General features: G+C 40.2%; 1 protein-coding gene across 1 annotated transcript in view; it reads left to right on the top strand.

Annotated features, from left to right (window-relative positions):
* GRIN3A (glutamate ionotropic receptor NMDA type subunit 3A) overlaps positions 1–20,663 on the top strand; it is a 208,417-nt gene that overhangs the window by 112,338 nt on the left and 75,416 nt on the right. The window lies entirely within an intron of this gene.

Genomic DNA, 20,663 nt, shown 5'->3' with positions numbered 1-20,663 from the left:
GGAGGAGTGAGGTAAGCTCAAGAATACTCATGATGACAACTAAAATATCAGCAATGGCTACTTCTGGAGGAGACAGTAAAATCAGGAAGGGAAAAGAGCTACTTTAACGTTTTATACCATAAAACCTTTGTTTGTATTTTACAGTGAAAATGGATTCATGCACTATTCTGGCATTAAGTAAATGAATGTTTTTTGAAATTTTTTCATAAAATGAAACTAGTTAATTTTTTCCATAATTTCAATTTCAATAGTTTAAAAATTGATCTGACTATTCAAGGTTGTTTCTGTCCAGTTTTCATCCTTAAATATTACCTATATATAGTCACGCTTTCCCAGGTGATGCAGTGATAAAGAATCTGCCTGTCAGTGCAGGAGACACAAGGGATGCGGGTTCACTCCCTGGGACGGAAGGATCCCCTGAAGTAGGAAATGACAACACACTCCAGTATTCGTGCCTGGAACATTCCATGGGCAGAAGAGCCTCGTGGGCTACAGTCCATAGGGTCACAAAGGGTTGGCCAAGACTGAGCACACGTGATTTCGATTTCTGGGTCAGGAAAATCCCCTGGAGGAGGATATGGCAGCCCATTCCAGTATCCTTGCCTGGCAAATCCCAAGGAGAGAGGAGCCTGGAGAGCTAAAGTCGATAGGATGGCAAAGAGTCTAACATAACTGAAACGGCTTAGCACATAAGATCAACATAGTTCTAATATTCTATAGTTCTCAGAAGAAACTATTTGCAGATGAGCCCACTTATCTGAAAATTGTCCTTCAGAATATGAACTCAAAAGAGGAAGGGTTAACTCAGAGTTTATAAGTGACCAAATTTTTTAATCAATATTTTTGTTAAAAATATTTTACTACTTTTTAATGTATACCAATGTAACAGATGATCTTAAAACAATCAAGTAGCTTCCACTTATAATTATTAATACTTTTCTAAACTGGTGAGATACATTTAACTTATCTTCTTAAACTCAGTATAGATTAATTAACACCATGAATTTTTAGGTTCTGAGAAAACTTTTGTTTTTTATTTACATTCTGGGTATATTCATTCATCACACACTTTCAAAGAATTTACTGCTACTATCTAGACACTAGAGAAAGTTCCTAGACTTGTTTTCCAGTTTTCATCAAGCCGATTTCTGCATATAAATTGCAAATTCCTCAATTCATGTTCCTAGTTTGTTTGTGAGAATTACTTGAGATAGCAGAATTAGAGCTACATTCAGGTTAAATTCCAGTGGCAGCACACAAGTTCAATCTGTTGAATGTGTATTTGACATAGTTCCACTTAGCTGTCTAATCTTGGTCACATTGCTTAATCTTGCTGATCCTCATTTTTCTCAACTGCAAACTTTGTGAATCATTGCATGTCTTTTTTATTGTGTATGAAAAATTTCTGAAATTTGCAAAAAAAGGAGAGAGGGAATGCCTCTTGAACTTAGCTGACTGCTACTTTCTGATGCTTGGCTCACAAAGCAAAAATGCTGCTTTAGTTGTGCTGCTCTTGTGATTCATTTAACAAGAGCAAATGTGCTGAACAGAAGAGAAAGATAAGCAAATACCAGCTCAGTCATAAACTGGAAGATGGTCTCAAATGGAAAAGCTGGCAGCAAGGTACAGGCAGGCTGCCATGGAGGAGGTGGGTAGAGGAGGCATCTTCTTCTCTCAGATGCATTTATTCAGACTAGATGCTTGAATTCTTTGAGGGCCCCTCCAGTATAATGACTCAACCACTGATTCCCTGAGTTCTCTAGAGCAAAGACAGATTGACTATTCAACCATAGCAAACAAAATTACCAGAAAACAGCTCAAGTATCAAGGGCTAGCCTAAGGGAAAAGTAAAACAAGAGGAAAGTATCTCTCTTCTTTCTGTTATCCTGTAGTTTGCTTGTCTTTTTGCTTGTGATGCTTTACTTTAGCGGATCTCTAAGAGGTTGGTTTCCTGGGCTCAGTGCTATGGAATTACTGACCTTTAGGCTAAACCTCCTACTGTACTTTTGCATCCAGCCCACCCTGAATTAAGGCAAAATTGGGCTTACTTTAATATTTAATTCTACTAAATAAAAACTGGCATTAAAACAAGTCCCTGTGCCTTAAGGATTTGGGTAGAGCTGTGCCAAAAAGCTTACATCACTAGACTGCCGGTAAATTTATAGCTGTTTTCATTCATTTGCATTTAATCAACCCAGACCTGCTGAGTCTAGGTTCAGCAAGGACCTTATTGGCTGTTACAGTTTGCAGGGTACAGGACTGCTGGTGATGTGCAACAACTCAAGTGAGAAGTTTGAGTTCCACAGTCTGCAGGTCATTTTTCACCTTGAAGTTTGGCTGGATAGCAAGTCAATTATATAAACAAAAAGACAATGTTGTTCTGATGCCATGAAGTAAAAGGAGTCCTCCCATTTCCATAAAAGGTGTTGGTTCTGGCCTCAGCTGACCTGGTTCAAACTTCAGTTCTGTCACTTACAGTGAAATTACATCTTTAGAGGAATTATCATTGTAAAGTAACTGTATTGTGATTATAATTATCTCTGAAAATCCCATTAAGACAATATTTTACCTGCAGTTGGGTTCTAGAGTCAACTGATAGGTGGGTATAGCAACAGCATGGACTGAAGAGCCTGGAGGAAGTTATCTCAAGTCTCTGAGCTTCATTTCCCCCAGTCATGAACTAGAACTATTAACAGAACCTACCTCATAAGGATATAGGAAGGCTGAGATGAGATGACAAGCGTGGAGGGTCATGCATGTAATCAACACAATAGATAGCCACTAGTATCAAGAAATTTTTAGGGACTAGTTAAGCTCTCCCAGTTAGCTGTTGGGCTACATGTACAATGGCTGAACTTTCAGTTAGCAGTTTCGCATATAAGGGAACTGAGTCTCACAGCAGTTAAGGGAATAGCTGGTGAAGCCAAAAACTTTTGTGCTGTGTATAATAATAGTCAAGAGCATAAATAATGGAGCCACACAGACTGCCCAGTTCTCTCATTTATTGGCTCTGTAAGCTCAAACAAGTTAGTTACTCTGTTCCTCATATTGCTTACCTGTAAAATTGATGTGATGATAGAATCAACCTCATAGGATTGTCATAATGATTATAAAAGTTACTCTGTCCAAAGCATTTAAGCAATGCCTGGCACATAGTGACTACATCATCATCACCACTACCATGATTGTTATTCTTCCATGCCTCTGTACTTGGAAATACCAGTAGTGTTATAGTACCAGTATCGAAATGATTAGTCTGACATATAAGGGAGAACTGGCCCTAGCTCCACAAGATCACACAACATAAAATGGGATTCAAAGGAGATTTTCAATAAGTCAATTGGAATGGTTTCAGTGAACTGAAAAGGGTAGCCTGCTCCAGATGAACAGAATAAAGCATTAGACCAGGATCAGAGAAGCAAAATAAAATGACTAGCATCAAAGAAAGGGAACAATCAAGAAAGAAGATAGTACATTTGTAGCAGAATAGTAATAATTCCCCTCTAGAAATCCTACAGCATCTAGCCTTTAGACTACAAAGACTCATGGTAATAGCCCCAACCCTTGTATGAATAAACATGAGACAGAGGGACCCCAAGGACTTCTAGAGGCCTAGACAATGAGTACCACAGTGCCATTTCATGGATGTTTCTGGGCAAGTTAAATTCAGGGAAATTAATTTTTAGAGAACATAAAGACTGTAAACTCATGGTTTCATAAATAGGAGATGGGAAAGTGTTGTTGAGCATAGCTTACTATAAAGTAGAAATAAAGAACAATTATTTTTGTCAGCCAGTCCTTTGAGGAGGGAATTATACATTCAACAGGATTGTATTTGAGCCTGAGTTCAGGGTTTTTAAGCTCACTTTTGCTTTCTTTTTTGTGACCTGCAGCAAGACCTTTCTTCCCCTTTTTCATTAGAGCATAACTCTCCTTATCATATAGATCAGAATGTTTAAATACAAAGTCTCTGCAGTCTGACTAAGTTCAGAGCCTTCCTATATTGTCTGATTCACCTTGGGCAAGTTATTTAAACATAAACCTTATTTCTTGTGTGAAAGTTGGAGATGAAAATAAATACCTTGTAGTACTTTGGCCACCTCATGCGAAGAGTTGACTCATTGGAAAAGACTGATGCTGGGAGGGATTGGGGGCAGGAGGAGAAGGGGATGACAGAGGATGAGATGGCTGGATGGCATCACTGACTGGATGGGCCATGGGGTCGCAAAGTGTCGAACATGACTGAGCGACTGAACTGAACTGAACTGAGGGTTGCTATGAGGCTTAAAATATACAATCCACTTAAGGTTCTAGCACATGCTTGGCACATGGCGAGTTCTTAATAAATGCAAGCTACATACATACATATGATTGGACAAAATGATCTCTGGTGTCTCCTCCAGATGCTCTTTCCTGTAGCCTGGACTCATTTCTTAAATATTTATTTATCTATTTGGTTACATCAGGTCTTCATTATGACACTCAGGATCTTTCATTGCAGTGCACGGGCTTACTTGTCCCCAATATGTGGGCAACTAAGTTCCCCGAACAAGGACTGAACCCACATCCCCTGCATTGGAAGACAAATTTTTAACCACCGGACCGCCAGGAAAGTCCTCTTAGACTCCTTATTTTTATAGCCTCCCAGACTTTGACATGTCTCTTCAGTGTCAGTCCCTCATCCCCACTTGTAACCTAAGTAGAGTGGAGAAAAGAAGCAAATAGATGGCCAGTGTGACAGCAAATATGTGTATGAAGTTGTAGTGATGCTGGCCAGGGAGAACCAAGCAGGGAGGGCTCAGTTCTCCTACAGCCACTCCCAAGACTGCTAGGTTTTAAACACATGGGTTTGACCCCAGGGGTTCAAGGATGAATGTGCTTGTTTTAGGGACTCTGTTATCCATCTAGCTTCTTTTAACCTTGTATGAATAGAACTCAGAAACCATCAGACTGCTTGTGCCTTGTGAATAGAATAATGTGCATGAATGAGTTTTTTAAATAGCACAGTTCAAATGTTGCTGTTTTTGCTACTTTGCTATAATTGTGATAAACACATTGTTTAAAAACCCAGAGGGAGTGGGCTTTTTGTCTTCTTTTTTAAACCAGCACTAGTTGTTTGGATTAAATTGACCACTAGGCATGAGAAATGTCTGTTAGCTATAGTTTACAGAAGAAGAATCTTTCCTGAAGGCAGGATAAATGAAAGATTAATAGTACAGGTTCGCAGGTTTCTGGATCCACCTCCTTGATTTGCCACTTTCTGGTTATGCAGCCTTGGGCAAGTTACATAACCACTTCCAGATTCAATTCCTACCCCCCATCTCATCTTTGAAATGGGGATAATGATTATATGTACCACAAAAGGATGCTATGAGGATTAATTTAAGATCTTGGCACAGTGCCTGGAATAAAGGAGACATCCAGTAAGGGTTAGCTATTACCATTATTAAAACAATGGAAGAAACAACATAGAAATAATGATTACTCCAGCTTTGATAAGATGGCAGATATACAAAATCTGCATCAAAAGGATGAGAACTGGAGGAAATGGCAAATAAGAGGATGAAATGAAGAAATAACTTAGCTAAAGTGAATATGTGTGTCACTGGCCAGTTGTCATAACTTTGGGCCTGTGGAGGCTGCTCCAATAGCACCTGCCACTAGGATTTAAGATTAAATTCAAAATTAGTCCAACATCATACAAATGCTTCTATTTGAAATTGCATGACCAGAGCCTTCCTGCCACTGGTCCTAGAAAGAAACAAAGGGCTTTAGTAGTCTGGACCTCCTGCTGGGTGTTGATATTCCATGCAGCTAGAAATGAGATGTATCATCATTGCTAAGGCCTAAATTTAGGCAGCACCAAGAAGCGGTAATCCAAGTGTATGCCCTGACCAGTAAAGCTGAAGAAGCTGAAGTTGAATGGTTCTATGAAGACCTACAAGATCTTTTAGAACTAACACCCAAAAAAGGTGTCCTTTTCATTATAAGGGACTAGAATGCAAAAGTAGGAAGTCAAGAAAGACCTGGAGTAACAGGCAAATTTGGGCTTGGAGTACAGAATGAAGCAGGGCAAAGGCTAATAGAGTTTTGCTAAGAGAACGCACTGGTCATAGCAAACACCCTTTTCCAACAGCACAAGAGAAGACTCTATACATGGACATCACCAGATGGCCAACACAGAAATCAAATCGATTATATTCTTTACAGCCAAAGATGGAGAAGCTCTATTCAGTCAGCAAAAACAAGACCAGAAGCTGACTGTGGCTCAAATTATGAACTTCTTATTGCCAAATTCAGACTGAAATTGAAGAAAATAGGGAAAACCACTAGACCATTCAAGTATGACCTAAATCAAATCCCTTATGATTATACAGAGGAAATGAGAAATAGATTTAAGGGACTAGATCTGATAGACAGAGTGCCTAATAAACTATGGATGGAGGTTCGTGACACTGTATAGGAGACAAGGATCAATACCATCCCCAAGAAAAAGAAATGCAGAAAAGCAAAATGGCTGTCTGAGGAGAACTTACAAATAGCTGTGAAAAGAAAAGAAGCGAAAAGCAAAGGAGAAAAGGAAAGATATACCTATTTGAATGCAGAGTTCCAAAGAATAGCAAGGAGAGATAAGAAAGCCTTCCTCAGTGATCAATGCAAAGAAATAGAGGAAAACAATAGAATGGGAAACACTAAAGATCTCTTCAAGAAAATTAGAGATACCAAGGGAACATTTCATGCAAAGATGGGCTCAATAAAGGACAGAAATGGCATGGACCTAACAGAAACAGAGATATTAAGAAGAGGTGGCAAGAATACACAGAAGAACTATACAAAAAAGATCTTCATGACCCAGATAGTCATGATGGTGTGATCACTCACCTAGAGCCAAACATCCTGGAATGTGAAGTCAAGTGGTAAAGCTAGTGGACATGATGGAATTCTAGTTGAACTAGTTCAAACGCTAAAAAATGATGCTGTGAAATTGCTGCACTCAATATGCCAGCAAATTTGGAAAACTCAGCAGTGGCCACAGGACTGGAAAAGGTCAGTTTTCATTCCAATCCCAAAGAAAGGCAATGCCAAAGAATGCACAAACTACCGCATAATTGCACTCATCTCACATGCTAGCAAAGTAATGCTCAAAATTCTCCAAGCCAGGCTTCAGCAATACATGAACCATTAACTTCCAGATGTTCAAGCTGGTTCTGGAAAAGGCAGAGGAACCAGAGATCAAATTGCCAACATCCGCTGGATCACTGAAAAAGCAAGAGAGTTCCAGAAAAACATCTATTTCTGCTTTATTGACTATGCCAAAGTCTTTGACTGGTGGATCACCACAAACTGTGGGAAATTCTGAAAGAGATGGGAATACCAGACCACCTGACCTGTCTCTTGAGAAATTGTATGCAGGTCAGGAAGTTAGAACAGTTAGAACTGGACATGGAACAACAGACTGGTTCCAAATAGGAAAAGGAGTACATCAAGGCTGTATATTGTCACCCTACTTATTTAACTTATATGCAGAGTACATCATGAGAAACTCTGGGCTGGAGGAAGCACAAGCTGGAATCAAGATTGCCAGGAGAAATATCAATAACCTCAGATAAGCAGATGACACCACCCCTATGGCAAAAAGTGAAGAAGAACTGAAGAACCTCTTGATGAAAGTGAGAGAGTGAAAAAGTTGGCTTAAAACTCAACATTCAGAAAAGAAAGATTATGTCATCCAGTCCCATCACTTCATGGCAAATAGATGGGGAAACAATGGAAACAGTGGCTGACTTTATTTTGGGGAGCTCCAAAATCGCTGCAGATGGTCACTGCAGCCATGAAATTAAAAGATGCTTGCTCCTTGGAAGGAAAGTTATGACCAACCTAGACATCATATTAAAAAGCAGAGACATTACTTTCCCAAAAGGTCCATCTAGTCAAGGATGTGGTTTTTCCAGTAGTCATGTATGAGTGAGAGTTTGACTATAAAGAAAGTTGAGCACTGAAGAATTGATGCTTTTGAACTGTGGTGATGGAGAAGACCCTTGAGAGTCCTTGCACCGCAAGGAGATCCAACCAGTCTATCCTAAGGAAATCAGTCCTGAATATTCATTGGAAGGGCTGATGCTGAAGCTGAAACTCCAATACTTTGGCCACCTGATGCGAAGAGCTGACTCATTTGAAAAGACCCTGATGCTGGGAAAGATTGAAGGCAGGAGAAGGGGACGACAGAGGTTGCGATGGTAGGATGGCATCACTGACTCAATGGACATGAGTCTGGGTAAACTCCAGGAGTTGGTGATGGACAGGGAGGCCGGTGTGCTGCAGTCCATGGGGTCACAAAAGTTGGATGTGACTGAGCATCTGGACTGAACTGAACTGAAGAAATCTACTGAGATTTACCAAATCTAGCTCTGTTTATTTGGGCTTCCCAGGAGGTACTAGTGATGAAGAAAAGAACCCACCTGCTAATGTAGGAGACACGAGATTCAGGTTTGATCCCTGGGTTGGGAAGATCCTCTGGAGGAGGTCACAGCAACCCACTTCAGTATCCTTACCTGAAGAATCCCATGTTCAGAGGAGCCTGGTGGGCTATAGTCCATGGGGTCACAAAGAGCTGGGCATGACTAAAATGACTGAGCATGCATGCACCTCTGTTTATTCACCTCCAAAGGTGGCACCACTTAAGCAACTGTTCAGATTGTAGACTAGAGGAGTCAAAGCAATAGTCTGATCAATTATTGTCCATATCAGGGGCCAGCAAACATTTTCTATTTGAGCCTAACAGTAAATATTTTAGGCTTTGTGAAACCATATAGTCCCAGCTCTTACCTTTGTAGTTCAAAAGCAGTAGACAATACAAATGATGGGGCCTGGCTGGGTTTCAGTAAAACTTGATTTACAAAAGCAAGTGGCAGGCTGGCTTTGGCCCATGGGACATAGTTTGCTAACCCCTAGTCTGTACAAGGGATTTGATGCAATGACTCAAGTTGTCAGACGAACCTGGGCTACAGCTCAAGTAAATCAAAGGTAATGTCAAAGAATGTTGTTGACTAGAGATTACAGACTGAAAAGAAAAAAGGCAGTAAAAATTGTGAATCACTATATTTTACACATATAATTTATATAATATTATACATCAACTATACTTCAATAAAGAAATTTAAATGCAAATAAAGGAGAACCTTGCTTCTGTAATATTCTGTAATATTACTCAGCCATAAAAAGGAATGCATTTGAGTCAGTTCTAATAAGGTGGATGAACCTAGAACCTATTATACAGAGTGAAGTGAGTCAGAAAGAGAAAGATAAATACCATATTCTAATGCATATATATGGAATCTAGAAAAATGGTAACTGAAGAATTTATTTACAGGGCAACAATGGAGAAACAGACATAGAGAATATGGACTTATGGACATGCGGAGAGGGGAAGAGAGGGTGAGATGTATGGAGAGAGCAACATGGAGACTTACATTACCATATGTAAAATAGATAGCCAACAGGAATTTGTTCTATGGCTCAGGAAACTCAAGCAGGGACTCTGTTTCAATCTAGAGGGGTAGGATGGGGAGGGAGATAGGAGGGAGTTTCAAAAGGGAGAGGATATATATATACCTATGGCTGATTCATGTTGAGGTTTGACAGAAAACAGCAAAACTCTGTAAAGCAATTATCCTTCAATAAAAATAAATAAATTTTTAAAAATTGTAAAAAAGAAAATGGGAATAACATGGAAAAATACTGTGATATAAAATTTACTCAGTAATTCACATTACAGAAACACTGTGTAACATTGTTTTCAGCCTCATTTTTCTGTTTTCTAATGTTCATGTACTCCATGAGGTAGCAAAGAGTCAGACATGACTGAGCAACTGAGCAACAACAATGTTCAGAAAGTGAGTAATAACTCAGTGAACACACATCCCTGTTTGTTGGGGATAATTCTGGTGCGTCTGCTGTCTCTGTAATAATCAATAGTGTTCCCTTTTAAAGAAATGTCCTAGTTTGCAATATGAATCATACAGTCACATCTATAACAACCAAAATGATTTTGAATTTGTAGCACAGACAGGTTTGTATTATTTAAAGTCATCACCAAAACTTGGACAATAACACAAGTCTATAAAGGCAGAATGTAGTGCTAAAAAAGGCTAAGGGCTTCAAATCAGAATCAGATTCAGATCTTAATTTATCTCTTTCTGCTGGCCTAAGACAATGTGCTGAAATCTCCGTGAATCTCAATTCTCATATGTAGCAATAAATAATAAAAGCAGCAATATCATTATATTTAACTATGTTAGCATATAGTAAATATTTGTAAATATTAGCTGTTATTTTACTATTATTACATATTCAAATAGATTTGTTGGGTGGGAAACAAAGACATCCTTCCTATACAGAAGATATGCTTCAAGAAAAGTGATTCCCTTGTCACTGGAGACATCCAAGCAGAGACTTAACAGAAATATAATAGTGATGTTATAAATAAAGTTTTGCTACTTAAAGTTTGATCCACGAACCAAGGTATCAGCATCAATAGGAAGCCTGCTAAAATGTTGATTCACAGACTCTAACCTAGACCTAATGAGTCAGTATCTACATTTTGAAGAAAATCCAAGTAATAGATTTAGCTTTGCTATCAAGGACTCAGCCATCACTGGATAGAGCAGATGACTTTTAAAGCTCCTCTGAACTCTGAGACCACCCCATTTAGAGAGTCCACAAGTTTTAGGTGGGTAATACATTGGCATGAGGAGGAACTAAGGTCCCAATACCTACTATATCCCATTCCATTGGTAAAATTAAAAATGGTCTTTTCCACCCACCTCCACAGGACACTTTACCAGGCCTAGTGACTACATTCCACCCATTTAAGTAACAATCTCAGATAAGTACAAATATAGACCCCCAAGTGAAAATACCCAACATTAAGATTGTTTTTTAATTGAAATCATCTACAGAGCTTTCCTGGTGGCTCAGATGGTAAAGAATCTGACCCAAGTTCAACCCCTGGGTCACAAAGATCCTCTAGAGAAGGGATTGGCTACCCACTGCAGTGTTCTTGCCTGGGGAATTCCGTGGACAGAGGAGCCTGGCAGGCTACAGTCTATGGGGTCCCAAAGAGTCGGACATGGCTAAGTGACTAACACTTTCACACTCATTACATCTACCATAGACAGAGAAGCTTGATTGTTTCTTGAGTTTGCTTCCATTTTGTTTTGAGCCACTTTGCTTTCTTCAAAATGTCTGATTATTCTCAACACAGGTGCTCTGGGTAGAGTTCAGTATTCCATTAATACTGAACAATTCACATACAAATGGGTAGTTTAACCTTAGATATCTCCCCAAGGCCTGAAGAGGCTGACACAAATATAAACAGAATTGGAAGAGCCGGTAAAATATTTAGCTGAAACTTTAAAGAAATTTTTCTCTCTCTGGGGCTTCCTGGTGATGCTTGTAATGCAGCTGAACTACTTTACCTCTGTATGCCTTTATCCTCCCTCCTGGATGCAGGCTTTCTGATATCCCTGGATGTTTGAATTACACACCACATGGACCCAAAGGGTGGACTATGCTAGTCTATCCAGTTGCATCAATAGCTTCTTAGATCCCTTTTCTGATTCTATTATTCTGTGACTGCCGAGTAGCTCATCCTTTTTTTTTTTTTTTTTTTTTGTTAGAATCTCACATATAGAGAATAAAAAGAACATACTATTTCAAAAGAATTAAGATAAGAATTAAAGGGAAAATTTTAGTGTTTAAAAGGAAGACAACATGAAGTGTGACACAAGTGTCTATTTTTAATGTATCTAACCTAAGAGATGGTGACTGCAGCCATGAAATTAAAAGACGCTTACTCCTTGGAAGAAAAGTTATGACCAACCTAGATAGCATATTCAAAAGCAGAGACATTACTTTGCCAACAAAGGTCCGTCTAGTCAAGGCTATGGTTTTTCCAGTGGTCATGTATGAATGTGAGAGTTGGACTGTGAAGAAAGCTGAGCGCTGAAAAATTGATGCTTTTGAACTGTGGTGTTGGAGAAGACTCTTGAGAGTCCCTTGGACTGCAAGGAGATCCAACCAGTCCATTCTGAAGGAGATCAGCCCTGGGTGTTCTTTGGAAGAAATAATGCTAAAGCTGAAACTCCAATACTTTGGCCACCTCATGCGAAGAGCTGACTCCTTGGAAAAGACTCTGATGCTGGGAGAGATTGGGGGCAGGAGGAGAAGGGGCCGACAGAGGATGAGATGGCTGGATGGCATCACTAACTCTATGGACTTGAGTCTGAGTGAACTCCGGGAGTTGGTGATGGACAGGGAGGCCTGGCATGCTGCGATTCATGAGATCGCAAAGAGTCGGACACAACTGAGTGACTGAACTGAACTGACTGAACCTAAGAGAATTTTGTTTCAATAATGATGACTTATTACACCAATACTTATCAGGGATCTGCTCTGTATACCAAGCACTGTATTTGCTTCATGATGATAATGATGATGAGAATAATAGCAGCTAACATTTGCTGAGGACTTATGACTTCACAAATGAGACAGGCATAGGCCCAACACTCATGGAAATGTAAAAGCAGGCAGGAAAAGTAGACATTGAACAAATAGTCCCAGGTGTTACTAATGTGATATAAAATTGCAGGGTACAATGGGAGGGTGGCCTGATCTAGTCTAGGGGTCAGCAAAGGCTTCTCTGAGGATGTGACATTTTAGAATTAGCTACACAAAGGGAGGAGAAGGCAATGGCACCCCACTCTAGTACTGTTGCCTGGAAAATCCCATGGATGGAGGAGCCTCGTAGGCTGCAGTCCATGGGGTCGCTAAGAGTCAGACACGACTGAGTGACTTCACTTTCACTTTCCACTTTCATGCATTGGAGAAGGAAATGGCAACCCACTCCAGTGTTCTTGCCTGGAGAATCCCAGGGACGGGGGAGCCTGGTGGGCTGCAGTCCATGGGGTTGCACAGAGTCGGACACGACTGAAGCGACTTAGCAGTAGCAGCAGCACACAAAGGGAAGCATCCCAGGTAGAGTGAAGGCTATGGGCAAGAGACCTGATCAAGCAAAAGGTATATGTTGGAAGAACTGGGAGAACTGGCTAAAGCTTCGGGGCCCAGGGGAGAGTGGGAAGATGAAAGTGGAAAGGTGGTGGGAGCTGGATCATGCTGAGGCCAGAGTTTCAGCTTCATCCCAGAGCAATGAGAAGCCACTGGTAGATGTGAAACAAGTGGGTGACATGACCACTTTGGGGCTCTAGGAAGATTACTCTGACTGGATTGGAGGGAAAAGAGGGAATGTGCAGAGAGCAGGAATGATGGTGGCTTAGACTGGAGAAACGGCAGTGTTTGTAATACCTCTCCAGGTTAGAGAGGGGTCCCAGTCAGGCTAACAGAATGCTTCCTCCCATAGACCCTGGTTATTTATGTTAATGTTGAAGGGACTTTCCATTCTCAAAACTGCTCCCTTCACATGCATGAGAGCCATGCCATGCAGAGGCATGAATGAAAGGCAGCAGGAAAACATGGAAAGGAGACGACACAAGGCTCACTCATCCTCCTCTGGAATTCCAAGCCTGGATCTGCTGGTTCCCAACTCCCTTCGGTGTCTTGGGAAGCAGTGCTGTATTGATGCACTCGACAAAGAAAAGAAGTGCAGAATTTTCCTAGAAATAGTTCATAGGCCATAACAATATTGCACAGTATAATGTGAGAAAATTGACTTCTAAAAAGGATTATTTTAAGATTATTATTTAGATTATTTCTAAAAAGGACTATATAAGCAAAGGTATTCTAATTACTGACCTAAGATCCTTTTACCTTAAAAGGAGGGTTCATTTCAAAAGCCTGAGTTGTAAGCTCTATTGTTAGCCCAATCTGTGCTAAGTGGGATGGCAAAGTTCTCATCTCCCTCTGGGTTCAAAGAATCCATCATTCATCAAGCGTATTATTGAGCAACTACATGATGAAAGGCACTGGAATACAACAATTAGTTAAATGTTTTACATAGAGCTTCCAGTCCAGTGAGAAGATAAAAGGCTAGACATTAAACTATTACACAGTTAAATTTTAAAAGTGGAACTGTGATAAGTTCTACAAAAGAAAAGTATGTGTACTATGAGGAAAGGAGCCTCTGACCTAGTCAGCTGGTTAGGGAAGTGATGGCTGAAAATAGAAGGATGAATACAAGTCAAATGGGTAAAGAGAGAATAGAAGAATAGTGGTAAATTAATTGATTTGACACACATGTATAGAGCCCTCTTCAGGTACCAAGTGTCATAATAGGTAACTGTGGTCCACACGTGAATGAAACCTGGTCTGCATGTTAGGGAAAAGAACAAGGGCTGAATCTTACTAATAACTAGCTATCAGAATTTGATTATTAGTTTACCCAAACCTCAGCATCTTAATCTGTAAAATATGAAAATGATACCTATTTTTGCAGAATTCGAAATGTGCAAAGCTCACTGCCTGACCTGTAAGTAGTAAGTTTTGTAATGACTAGGTCCAGAGTCAGCATGACATAGTGTCAGAAGATCTGTTCATGGTGTTCAGAGCTCACTATTGTCCATCAAACTCAGTTCAATTCAGTTCAGTCACTCAGTCGTGTCCGACTCTTTTTGATGCCATGGACTACAGCACTCTAGGCCTCCCTGTCCATCACCAACTACTGGAGTTTACTCAAATTCATACCCACTGAGTCGATGATGCCATCAACCATCTCATCCTCTGTCGGCCCCTTCTCCTCCCTTCTTCAATCTTTCCCAGCATCAGGATCTTTTCAAATGAATCAGTTCTTCATATCAGGTAGCTAAAGTATCGGAGTTTCAGCTTCAGCATCAGTCCTTCCAATGAATATTCAGGACTGATTTTCTTTAGGATGAACTGGTTGGATCTCCTTGCAGTCCAAGGGACTCTCAAGAGTCTTCTGCAACACCACAGTTTAAAAGCATCAATTCTTTGGTGCCCAGTTTTCTTCATAGTCCAACTCTCACATCCATACATGACCACTGGAAAAACCACAACCTTGACTAGACAGACCTCTGTTAGCAAAGTAATGTCTCTGCTTTTTAATATGCTATCTAGGTTGGTCATAGCTTTCCTTCCATGAGCAAGTGTCTTTTAATTTCATGGCTGCAGTCACCATCGGCAGTGATTTTGAAGCCCCAAAAAATAAAGTCTGACACTGTTTCCACTGTTTCCCCATCTATTGGCCATGAAGTGATGGGACCAGAGGCCATGATCTTAGTTTTCTGAATGTTGAGCTTTAAGCCAACTTTTTCACTCTCCTCTTTCACTTTCATCAAGAGGCTCTTTAGTTCTTTTTCACTTTCTGCCATAAGGGTGTTGTCATCTGCATACCTGAGGTTATTAATATTTCTCCCAGCAATCTTGATTCCAGCTTGTGCTTCCTCCAACCCAACATTTCTCATGATGTACTCTGCATATAAATTAAATAACCAGGGTGACAATATATAGATTTGACGTACTCCTTTCCCAATTTGGAAACTGTCTGTTGTTCCACATCCTGTTCTAACTGTTGCTTCCTGACCTGCATACAGATTTCTCAAGAGGCAGGTCAGATGGTCTGGTATTCCAATGTCTTGGAGAATTTTTCACAGTTTGTTGTGACCCACACAGTCAAAGGCTTTGGCCTAGTCAGTAAAGCAGAAATAGATGTTTTTCTGAAACTCTCTTGCTTTTTAGATAATCCAACAGATGTTGGCAATATGATCTCTGGTTCCTCTGCCTTTTCTAAAACTGCTTGAACAACTGGAAGTTCACGGCTCACATATTGCTGAAGCCTGGCTTGGAGAATTTTGAGCATTACTTTGCTAGTGTGTAAGATGAGTGCAATTGTGTGATAGTTTGAGCATTCTTTGGCACTGCTTTCCTTAGGAATTGGAATGAAAACTGACGTTTTCCAGTCCTGTGGCCACTGCTGAGTTTTCCAAATTTGCTGGCATATTGAGTGCAGCACTTTCATAGCATCATATTTTAGGATTTGAAATAGCTCGACTGGAATTCCATCAGCTCCACTAGCTTTGTTCATATTGATGCTTCCTAAGGCCCACTTGACTTCACATTCCAGGACATCTAGCTTTAGGTGAGTGATCATACCATCGTAGTTATCTGGGTCACGAAGACCTTTTTTGTGTAGTTCTTCTGTGTATTCTTAATATCTTCTGCTTCTGTTAAGTCCATACCATTTCTGTCCTTTATTGAGCCCATCTTGCATGAAATGTTCCCTTGGTATCTTTAATTTTCTTGAAGAGATCTCTAGACTTTCCCATTCTATTGTTTTCCTCTGTTTCTTTGCACTGATCACTGAGGAAGGCTTTCTTATCTCTCCTTGCCATTCTTTGGAACTCTGCATTCAAATGGGTATATCTTTCCCTTTCTCCTTTGTTTTTCACTTCTCTTCTTTTCACAGCTATTTGCAAGGCCTCCTTAGACAGCCATTTTGCTTTTTTGCATTTCTTTTTCTTGGGGATGGTCTTGATCCCTGTCTCCTGTACAATGTCATGAACCTCTGTCCATAGTACATCAGGCACTCTGTCTATCAGATCTAATCCCTTGAATCAATTTCTCACTTCCACTGTATAATATTAAGGGATTTGATTTAGGTCATACCGGAATGGTCTAGTGGTTTTCCCTACTTTCTTCAATTTAAGTCTGAACTTGGCAATAAGAAGTTCATGATCTGAGCCACAGTCAGCTCCTGGTCTTGTTTTTGCTGACTGTATAGAACTTCTACATCTTTGGCTGCAAAGAATATAATCCGTCTGATTTCGGTATTGACCATCTGATGATACCATGTGTAGAGTCTTCTCTTGTGTTGCTAGAAGAGGGTGTTTGCTATGACCAGTGTATTCTCTTGGCAAAATTCTATTAGCTATTGCCCTGCTTCATTCTGTACTCCAAGGCCAAGTTCTCCTATTACTCCAGGTATCTCTCGACTTCCTACTTTTGAATTCCAGTCCCCTATGAGAAAAGGACATTTTTTTTGGTGTTAGTTCTAGAAGGTCTTGTAGGTCTTCATAGAACTGTTCAACTTCAGCTTCTTTAGTATTACTGGTCGGGGCATAGGCTTGGATTACTGTGATATTGAATGAGGTGATACCCCAAGTCCAAGGTCAGGAGCTGTGGCTGCACTTCACTGGAATGGCTGTGAGGAGATACCCCACATCCAAGGTCAGAGAAACCCCAGCAGGCCCTGGAGTGGCTGTGAAGAGGTACCCCACTCCCAAGCACAACAGAGAAGCCCCAGCAAAATGGTAGGAGGGGCAAATTAGCCTTTAGAATCAAACTCCATTCCCATCAGAGACGCTGAGAGGGCTCAAATAAACCTTTTGCACACCAGGATCCAGGGACCCCACAGAGATTGAAACAGAACTGTGTTTGAGCATCTCCTGTGGAGGTATGGGTCAGCAGTGGACTGCCACAGGGACAGGGGCTTTGGGTGCAGCAGACTTGGGTATGGCATAAGCCCTCTTGGAGGTGGTCACTTTTAACCCCACCATAGAGCTGCCAGAACTTACAGAGGACTAGGAAATAGACTTTTGGAAGGCACAAACAGAACCTTGTGTGCACTAGGACCCAGGAGAAATGAGCAGTGACCCCACAAGAGACTGACTGGGACTTGCCCATTGAGCGGCCAGGAGTCTCCAGCAGAGACATGGGTCAGTGGTGGCCTGCTGCAGGGTTGGGGGCAGTGAGCATAGCAGTACATGCATGGGATCTTTTGAAAAAGGTCACCATTATCTTCATTACCTCCACCATAGTTTGGCCCCAGGTAAATAGCAGGGATGGAACACAGCTCCACCCATCAACAGAAAATTGAATTAAAGATTTACTGAGCATGGCCCCATCCATCAGAACAAGACCCAGTTTCCCCCTCAGTAAGTTTCTCCCACCAGGAAGCTTCCATAAGCCTCTTATCATTCTTCATCAGAGGGCAGATAGACTGAAAACCACAATCACAGAAAACTAACCAATCTGATTACATGGACCACAGCCTTGTCTAACTCAATTAAACTATGAGCCATGCCATCTAGTGCCACCAAGACAGACGGGTCATGGGGGAGAGTTCTGACAAAACATGTTCCACTGGAGAAGGAAATGGCAAACCATGTCAGTATTCTTGCCTTTAGAACCCCATGAACAGTATGAAAAGGCAAAAAAATAGGACACTGAAAGATGAACTCCCCAGGTCAGTAGGTGCCCAATATGCTACTGGAGATCAGTGGAGAAATAACTTCAGAAAGGATGAAGAGATGCACCCAAAGCAAAAACAACACCCAGGTGTGGATGTGCCTGGTGATGGAAGTAAAGTCCAATGCTGTAAAGAACAATATTGCATAGGAAACAGGAATGTTAGGTCCATGAATCAAGGTAAATTGGAGTGGTCAGACAGGAGATGGCAAGAGTGACCATCGACATTTTAGGAATGAGTGAACTAAAATGGACTGGAATGAGTGAATTTAACTCAGATGACCATATCTACTACTGTTGGCAAGAATCCCTTAGAAGAAATAGAGTAGCCATCATGGTCAACAAAAGAGTCCAAAATTCAGTACTTGGATGCAATCCCAAAAATGACAGAACAATCTCTGTTCATTTCCATCAGACTATCTGGGTTCATATTCCACATCCAACGTTTACTAGCTCTGTGGTCTTGGGCAAATAACAAACTTTCTAATCTTCAGTTCCTTTATATATAAAAGGACCATAATAGAAATACCTCATAAGTTTTTTGGGAGAAGCAAAGGAGAAATGTATGAAAAGTGTGAAATATGGCTAAGTACCTAGCCTATGTGTTATGTAAGTACAAGGTGCTGTCTCAGCACAGATGAATAGGCAGTAAATTATTTTTATTTTTGTTCTTCCTGGATAGGAGGGTGAAATTCGATAAGGCCAAAGACTTCAGACAGAGTCTTGATCTAGGCTTTAAAAAATGAATAGCTGTTGGATAAACAGAATGCTGATAAGTTTGCCTTGCTCAAGCTATAGGGTTGCAATCTGCTACTGTAAGAACAGCCTAGGCTTAAGGCTTAAGGAGAATATTTTAAAAGACTAGTGAGTTTATTCTAATAAACATCTTCTCTCCATTTGTTCCCATGACCTGGAAGACAGACTGATGTGGTCGGTAATTGTGTGGACTTTGAAGTGAAACAGACATAGGTTCTAATCCAATCCCTACTACTTCTAGCTGTGTGATCTTACTACTTTTATTACTTACTATTACTTGCTACATTTCACTGAGCTCCTAGTTGATTAATCCTTAAAAAGGAAGTATTACTAGAGTCCTTTTAATGAGGTTTTTATAAGGATTAATCAGGTTTTTATGAGGATTAATCAAGATAATGCAGATAAACATCAGTTAGCACATAAAAATCAATAGATGTTAGCTAATATTATAGATGCCTCATTAAGGTTATGCTGGCATAAAACATTAGAATTTATCCAGTGTGTGAATGAACAGTTGAACACAAGTATATGCCATACAGCCTGTTCAACAGTGAGATATCCAAAGAAATATCACAAAGCAGGTGGTAAGTCACTTTGTGGCAATGATTGTAGGTATTTAACTTTGTGGGCCCAGTAACTCTGAAAATTATGCAAAGCTGCCCACCAAAAAATATTGACATAGATTAATGACTTACTTCACTGAATGTAGTTTTTTAACTTACAAACATGAGGCATGTTTCTGTAGCCAATCTATAAATAAATATATGGAACAACCATTGTTAATATCTTGATATATTTTCTTCCCAGGGGTGTGTGTGTGTGTGTGTGTGTGTACACATGTGTATATATGATATACATGAGGGAGCCACATTATTTAAAATAACTATGAATGCATGCATGCTCAGTTGTGTCCAACTCTTTGCAACCCCATGGACTGTAATCTACCAGGCACCTCTGTCCATGGAATTCTCCAGGAAAGAATACTGGAGTGGGTTGCCATTTCCTTCTCCAGGGGATCTTCCTGACTCAGGGATCGAACCCACATCTCCTTCATTGGCAGGCAGATTCTTTACCACTACTCCACCTGGGAAGCCCTTAAAATAACTATATACATATTTAACTCTGATCAGACCATACAAGAGCCTTTTCTCCATTTGTCATGTGAGCATTTGCTTTGTTTTATTAAATATGCTTTACAAACATGATTTATACATTAGATAACGTTCAATAAGGATGTGGCAAATAATTTAACTATTGCCATATTGTTAAACCCTTTGCTGTGTGTCAAAACTAATTAATCTTCAAATATCAATTGTTTATTACCAAATTCAGTGATTTCTTAATCTGTAGGTGTGTAAACAACTTGAAAAAAAAGAAAAAAAACTCAGGTTGATTCTTTTCTTTGAAATAACTCTAGATCCTGTATTAATACTTCTGTACAACTTCCATGAATTATACTGTCTCATGTACTGTATCTTTAATAGTGACAGAGAGCTTCTGTATGACTCCCAGCGCACTGCCTCTCCTCACTGTGAGATCTTGCATCCTGGAGAACTATGACATTATTGGATCTTGTCCTGCTAGCCGCCTCCTCTGTTGCTCCTAACTGTCTTACATACCATTCCATTTTAGAAAATATACAACATGACTCAGCATTGGATAATAGAGTTATCTAAGGGAAAGAGATC

The sequence above is a fragment of the Bubalus kerabau genome, chromosome 4, assembly GCF_029407905.1.
Source record: "Bubalus kerabau isolate K-KA32 ecotype Philippines breed swamp buffalo chromosome 4, PCC_UOA_SB_1v2, whole genome shotgun sequence".
Lineage (NCBI taxonomy): Eukaryota > Metazoa > Chordata > Mammalia > Artiodactyla > Bovidae > Bubalus > Bubalus kerabau.
The sequence above is the reverse complement of the archived record's forward strand: the minus strand, read 5'-3'. Positions and strand labels throughout refer to the sequence as shown.